We start from the raw sequence: 7,508 nt of genomic DNA on the forward strand, positions 1-7,508 counted from the left end.
ACTCTTCTACAGCTGCCTCCAAAACTGGATTCCCTATTGGAAGATTCTTCCTCACTTCCTATTTGTGTAACAACTCTAAACATTTGGATTTCCATCACTTTCTGTAACAAACAATGGACACGGGGATCAATAGGGAACTTGGAATATGCAGGTGCACATCGCTACCGGATACAGGCATACCTCACTTTTAAGTACACAATGGGGTTTATTTACTAAAGCTGGAAAGTGCAAAATCAGGCTCACTTCCGCATAGAAACCAATGAGCTTCTAACCCCAGCTTGTTCATTTAAGCTTTGGTAATAAAACCTGGAAGCTCATTGGTTCTATGAGGAAGCGAGCCTGATTTTGTACTTTCCAGCTGTAGTAAATAAACCCCATTGTGTACTTAAAAGTGGGGTATGCCTTTACCAATAAAACTTATAAACCAATAAAAAAAGGAATGAACGGAAGGTTAACATGTTTCTCACATCTGACTCATATGATTAAGCACAAGGTGTGTGAAACATGTTAACCTTCCGTTAGTGTGACTGCATCTGTCTACATTACAATAAAGATGTTTTTTTTGGTATCCTGTTGCGATGTGCAGCTGCCTATTCCAAGTTTCCTTGTTTGTTGCGCTGGCAAGCCAGACCAGCACCTGTGGGAGCTCCTCTTCTCACCTAGAGCGGTGATTTCTCCTCTGCCGTCCTGCCTTTAGGAACAATAGCATCTCTCCAGCAAGAACACAAACAGAAATAAAAACTCAATAAAGGTTGTAACCCTTTCGCATCCTATTCAAAAGTAAAACAAAAATCTAAAGTTTTGCTTTACATACATTTTAAAGGGTATGTCTATACAAATCTGATTGGGATGGGGGCTTGGCTGGTGCTTTCTTTCCTTTTTTTTTTTTTCTTCTGTTAAGCTTGTTAAAGGACCAAATCTGTTGGAGGCAGAAGCTCTGATTGGGTGCCTTTAACTGACCCCAGGATTGTGAAGTAGCAGTAGAGGGGCTAGAGGAGACTATATAGCAACGGAGAAGGGATGGAGCATCAAGATGGAATTGGTGGGGAGACCAGGACCCAAAATGTGTAGAAGGAATAACTGGATTGTGGAGAGGGGAAGTTATATTAGATTGTAAAAAGCAATAGGGCTAGGTAGTCTAAAGGGGGCAGAAGTCATTAAAAGCCAGACTGTTATCAGAAATATTGGCTATATATCCTTTGTGTAATTACAGCCATATAATGGGGGAGTAGGTTAATTTTTTTTTACATTTTATTCATGCACAAAAAAGGCACTGGATGCTAACAATTATACAGTATCTAGCTACATGCAGGGTTTAGACCTGTAGTCATAGCTTTCTAGTATAGTTTTGTTTGTGGATGTCTGCATTTAGTCATGGGTCAACATCTAAAAGGACTCTCCCATCTGCCAAGAGCTGTAATTGCAGGTCTAATTGGGGTGCCCAGCAGCGTCAATTAACTGCTCCTGCCATTATGATCACACTGTGAATAAGGGAAAATCTATGCTATGGCAGCCCAGTATACAGTTTTTTTTATTTGTACTATTTGTACTGGCCTGAGACAAATTTCCAGTTGCCCAGTCCTCCCTTGCCAAGACCTCAACAATCACACTTCCTCCAATGTTGTACAAATGTCACGAACTTTACACATGTTAACTTCTCACTCTGCATGTGCTGGATTCCTCATAGTGGATTTGCAAACCTTGAAACAGGAGCTCTGTGTAAACGGGTAAATTTAAAGAATTTTAAATGTATACTTTTATAAATTGTTCAGTATCTTGTGATAAAAGCTGGGGTCATTAGCTATGCCAACAGAGAAATACATTTGGATTAAGGGAAATGGTATTTCAGGACGTTCCCAAGCCAAAATCCATAAAAAAATAAAATTAAAAAAAATCACCAAATAATCGTCGTACAGGACTTTAAAAATAAAAAAGAGCATAACCCCTAATAACACACTTTCTGACCGTATTAACATATGTACAAGGCTATTACACTTTAGGAAAAGATCTGACATATCCAGGGGGTGGGGGGAAGCCAGAATAATTAGAGGGGATATTCCTAGGAGGTCTCAAGATCTTTAGCCACCTATCAAGTTACAATGCCCTATTAGAGTCAAAGTGAGTAGCCAGTGCTGTTTTGATTTACGCTTTTTAAGGGAAATTGTACAATATTAAAGGTCATGTATTTATGCTTTACTTCACTGTATTAATTGTTCTGTGGAAACATGGAGCCAATTGCCATACTCTTCTTAAAAAAATAGCACAGAAAGCTGCCTCCATTGCTTATGGGATAGAAAAAGCTGAAAAAATGTCAGTAGAATTACCAAAAAAGTTAGTTTGACATAGCGACAGCCAGTAGTCATATGATATTCTAATAACTGGAAATGAGAAATACTTGTACAGAATGGAAGATGCCATTGATGTGAACTTTACGTTATAAAGTAACTTTTTATTATAGCAATGAGTACAATTCAGTTCTGACAACACCTGAGCACATTTGTTTACCAATAACTTCCTATAGTTTCGAGCCTCAGGTACTTCCATGTTGTTTTTGTATCCACTGTTAAGGAACATGAATGCGACTCATTAGAAGTACATTAGCAATCTATTTTGAATGTAGATCTTCAAAGGGGTCAAAATGTACCAGTAAGTTTGTTTACCTTTTTCATGAGTTGTTGCTGAAGCACCTGTATGGAAGTTTAAAACATTAAAATGTTTAGGCTGCCTTTACACAGGCATTTAGTCATTTGCGAATCCCAGCACCCAGCCACCATCAAAGCAGGTGATCCCTGGCTGTGTGAACAGCCACGAATAGCTGCGGCCGCCTACAGCCTGTCATTGCAGTGTACAGTCTAGGCAGTCAAAGTTTTCCACTCACAGGTGCCAAAGCCAGCAGCAGGAATTTGCACCATAGCTGACGGCCTGTGCAAATGCAGTCTAAGCCCTTGTACACACGGTCGGAGAATCCATCGGAATGTGTCCTATCGGACCGTGTCGTCGGATAATCCGACTGTGTGTGGTATGCATCGGACTGATTCCGTCAGAATATCCGTCGGACCCAATTTTCCAACATGTTGGAAATATTTCCCGACCAACTGGTTCGATCGGACATACTCCGATCATGTGTAGAGAATTCAGATTGGACAAAGTGCCACGCATGCTCAGATCAAATTCCTACATCAAAGCTATTGGCTACTAGCCTGAATGTAGTCCCATCGTAACGAAATTACGTCATCACGTTCTGAAAGATCGGATTTTTCGTCAACTTAGTCCGACCGTGTGTATGCAACAGTTTCGGACACAATCCGTCAGACTAAATCTGATGGACAAAATCCGACGGATTTGGTTGGCAGAATCTCCGACCGTGTGTACAGGGGCTTAGGCTGAGTTCACATTATAGAACGCAGCGGCTCACAGCAGGAGTCTGGTGTGTTTCCATTCACCATTTCAGGTCTGATTTTCAGCCTGCATTTTGGGCTTAATTCGGACCTAAAACGGACCAAAAGATGCACAGGGCTCTTGTGGAATTCACACCGGAGCCGCTGTCGAGATGTGTGAACCGGCCCCATAGAGAGCCATTCACCCTCTCCTGCTATGCAAATTGGATGTGGAGAAATCTGCATCCAATTCGCATAAGTGTGAACCCAGCCTTAAAGTCCTTGTACAATGACTATCTAGCCATGACGTTAATTCAGAAAAGAGCAGGCAGGGAAAGCTAAGATCCACAAACTCAGCAATTGCAGATAATTAATATATAATTTTAAGGTCAAACAAGACTTGCTGTCTGTAGAAGGTGACTTTTTTTCTCGTGTTTAATTAAGATTTGAATCCAGAGCTATATTTCCTTTTTACTGCACCATAATCATTTTCAGATGAGTTTAATCAGAAACTTAAAAATTTAAGCTGAATAAAAAGTAATAAAGGGATAATAGTTCCAGCAAACTGTAGTAAAAGTTCACTGCAGTTCCAAAACATTACCATTCAAGTCTATATTCCTGTTGTGTCTGTGTTTTTCCTCCACTTTAGGGGCTGGTAGCTGTAGGCAAAAGTGATCATAACGAGAAATGCCACTATAGCAATGTTGAACCAATATATTGGCTGGGAATTTTACAATTTTATATTACACTTCTGAAGCACAGCACACCTTCATAATTAATTTTGTGGACCACGGTAGCTTAATTTGCTCAACAACCAAATGTGATTTAAATGTAGCTGGAGGTAGATTTCTGATCCTGCTGCATTTTTATATGTCCCCTGCCAAAAGTTTAATATTTTGAAAGCTGGGGACCAGCATGACTGGTAACAGAAATAAAAACCACTTCCTATCCTATTCCAGTTACAAGAGAATTTGAATAGTAAAATAGGATGGAATGGAAAATAAAAGCTCACCACTGGAACATCACATCTCATCTCCCCAGAGAAGGTCACTTTGTCAAAATAACATAAGAAATTAACCTCTTAATATACACTTAAAGAGGATCTTCACTCTAGAAAGACAAAATGAAAAGTCAGCAGCAACAAATACTGTTGCTGCTGACTTTTAATAAAAGGACACTTACCTGTCTATAGCCAGGGTCTAGCACCGTCCTCACCTGGGCTGTTTCTTCATCTGTCTTTGGGTCCCCGGCGTGTTTAGTGTCGAAAGCAGGCTGTGACTCCTTGTACCTTCAAAACTGGCTTCCCACTGCATATTCACCAGCTGGGCTGTGCTTTGTGAAAGATCCCACAGCCTTCTGTGACCTGTGCCAGAGGGCTCCAGGCAAAGAGAGGGGGCTGAACTTCTGCTCTTATCGTCCATGCAATCTGAGCGCAAGCTGGAATAGGTACTTATCAAAACTAGTTACCTGCCCCCCCCCCCCCCCGCATTATAATGAGCCAAATGTGTTAGGAGGGGATGAGTTTATCAAGTGGAGGGTCAGGTTCTGCTTTAAGTGATATTAGGTTCCAGAATATTGTGGAGCAGAAAAAGCACAAAAGTGGTTAATATTCTGAGGACAAACATGGAGCATGGGTCAAGTGTCCCTGACCATTCCTGGCTGAAGCTGGCGTAGCTTCAACCACCTCTGAGCCTACCCCTGCAGAGCTGACAGAATCTCTGCCCCAGTGTGGCTCCTGTCCCCTAGGCAGAACAACTTAAGCACTGCATGGCTTCTTTTAGCCTGAATGCTTGCGTAGCCCTTATGGAGCACTGCTGGTTCCGAGGAAAAATCTGCAGAAGAGGCCATAGAGGAAGAAGAAGAGAAGGAGGTGGAGGAGAGAGCTGTGGTAGAATCATCACTAGCATTTTGGAGGCGTGGTGGGTGGAACAAGCTCCAACAAAACTGAACCCTGTCTTGCATCCTTCCCAGCTGCCAGCAGAGTTACCCAATGTGCCGTGAAGGAAAGGTAATGTCCCTGCCCATGTCTGCTGGACCATGAGTCAGCGGCAATATGAACCTCACTGCTGACCGCCCTGTCAATGAGGCCAAAGAGCCAGAATGGCCTTCCGTGAAAAGAAATCGAGTTTTGGAACCTGCCACTGAGGTACAGCACATTCAAAAAAAATTCATGAAAGGGGCAGAGTCTACCAACTGAAAAGACAGCAGTTGCAGTGCTAGTAATTTGACCAAGCTAGCATATAGACTCTGAGCATGTGGATGGCTGGAACTGAATACCTTTTTACAGCGCAGCAACTGGAGTAGGGAAATTTGCCTGCTAAAATCTACTGGTGGTTTACTGCTAGCAAATTGGCTGCAAGTATATGGGACACCTATTGCTATACCTTCATTCCTTTCAGTGCAGGTTTTTGAGAGGACTGGAAGTATAGTAGGGTTGGAGATCCCAGATGAGGAGCAAGGAGAAGTCTGCCTTTTTCTATAATGTGATTCTTTCAAGTGCTGTTGCCAACGGACTGCATGGCAGGTCGTCATATGTCTGGTAAAGCATGTAGTACCCAAGCGGCCACTATTCTGGCCACGCTTGATCCGCTTCAGACATAGTGAGAAAAACACAGGAGGCATTTAGGGACTTTTAGGAGACCTAGACCTGGTAAGGTCACGTATGTCCATCCCTATGGGACTTTAAATGAAATCATGACCCGGTAAGGTCATACATTTCCATCCCTTATATCGAGAAGAGGAGAGCACAAGGGTTGGGACTTTATATGAAGCACAGGATAGCAATTGAGTAATTGAGGTTGAACGAGGGAATTTTTATTCACATCGGTGGCTTGTAAATATACATATACTGTTCATATCAGAATAGATGGTAAATACAGTGACAAAAATATCCATGATAGTACAATTGTCTCAGAATATGACAACTGGTGTCAAATAGTCAAAAATTATACAGGGTAACAAAGCAGTAAATACAGTCATAAGCAATTGTCATGAGTAAAACTCTAATAAAATTCCGTAGTTCCACCAAGGCAGGGTTTAAATAAATGAATAAATGAAAGATAAAATTTGCAGGACCTAAGGCCTCACTGAGCCTGTTAGGGGTAATAATGGTGTCATAACTTGAAAATCTGGATATAAGTAGATGGAAACACGGCATTAAATAGCTCTACGCGTTTCGTGGCTGACATGCCACTCATCAGGAGCATGCACGTGGTAGTCTAAAGAAAAAAATAGTAAGGACATGGTCAGAATTTTAAAATGGTTCAGGGGAGTGGGGTAAAAACCAAAACAGCCCCAAAATACATACTTACTAATGAAGATCCGTTAGTTAATGGTGTGATAACGGGGTGCCGAGGCATCAAATACCACCCCCATCCGGGAGCCCTGGCAGACAGCCCACCAGAGGCGCACACGCAGGCACAGATCCGGGCGGGCATGAAACTACGAGGCAAAGCTGTGTGAAAGTGAAGGAAATTAGACTAGACTAGTGGTCAAAGGTGACTAGGAAGTAAGAAAGAATGAAAAGGGAAAACAGCACCGTTGTTGAAAGAGAGTGAAAATTGTGATGCTAGGAAGCAAAGTAGGCAGGCGGAGAGGCTGCCATACAAACAGTAACAGAGGCATAGGTGGGTCAATTAGATAAAACAGAAACTAAAGTACCAGTTAAAAATAATACTATAGTGTAGGTGTACCTATGGTGACAACAAGATCAAAAGGAGGAGGAATTCCGAGTTGTGTGTTTTGGTGTGATGAGAGCCTCGAGTGTCAAGACCGCCCTGGAGACATGCCGCCATATAAACGCCCCCGCAGGACCGCCCACCAACGTCACGCCGTATGGCAGGTATGGGGGAGGGGGGGGGGTGATGCCGGTCAGGATAACAATATCCCACCAGCCAACACCTGAACACCTCCGTTGCCAACGAGTTTGAAAAGCCCAACCGCAAGCACGTGACAGCGCGGCGAACGCCGCACGTGCAGCGTGGGATGCGTGACGTCGACGCGCAGTGCGGCACCCCCGCCTCCCACACACGCACAAGGCGGGGGATCGGCGGAGGTCCGCAGTGCGCGTCACGGCCCCCGGATGAGGAAAGAAACACAACACCACGGCAGCCAATCCCACACAGCAGAAGC

The sequence above is a fragment of the Lithobates pipiens genome, unplaced genomic scaffold, assembly GCF_037356315.1.
Source record: "Lithobates pipiens isolate NorthernLeopardFrog02 unplaced genomic scaffold, aLitPip1_a1.2 Scaffold_19, whole genome shotgun sequence".
Lineage (NCBI taxonomy): Eukaryota > Metazoa > Chordata > Amphibia > Anura > Ranidae > Lithobates > Lithobates pipiens.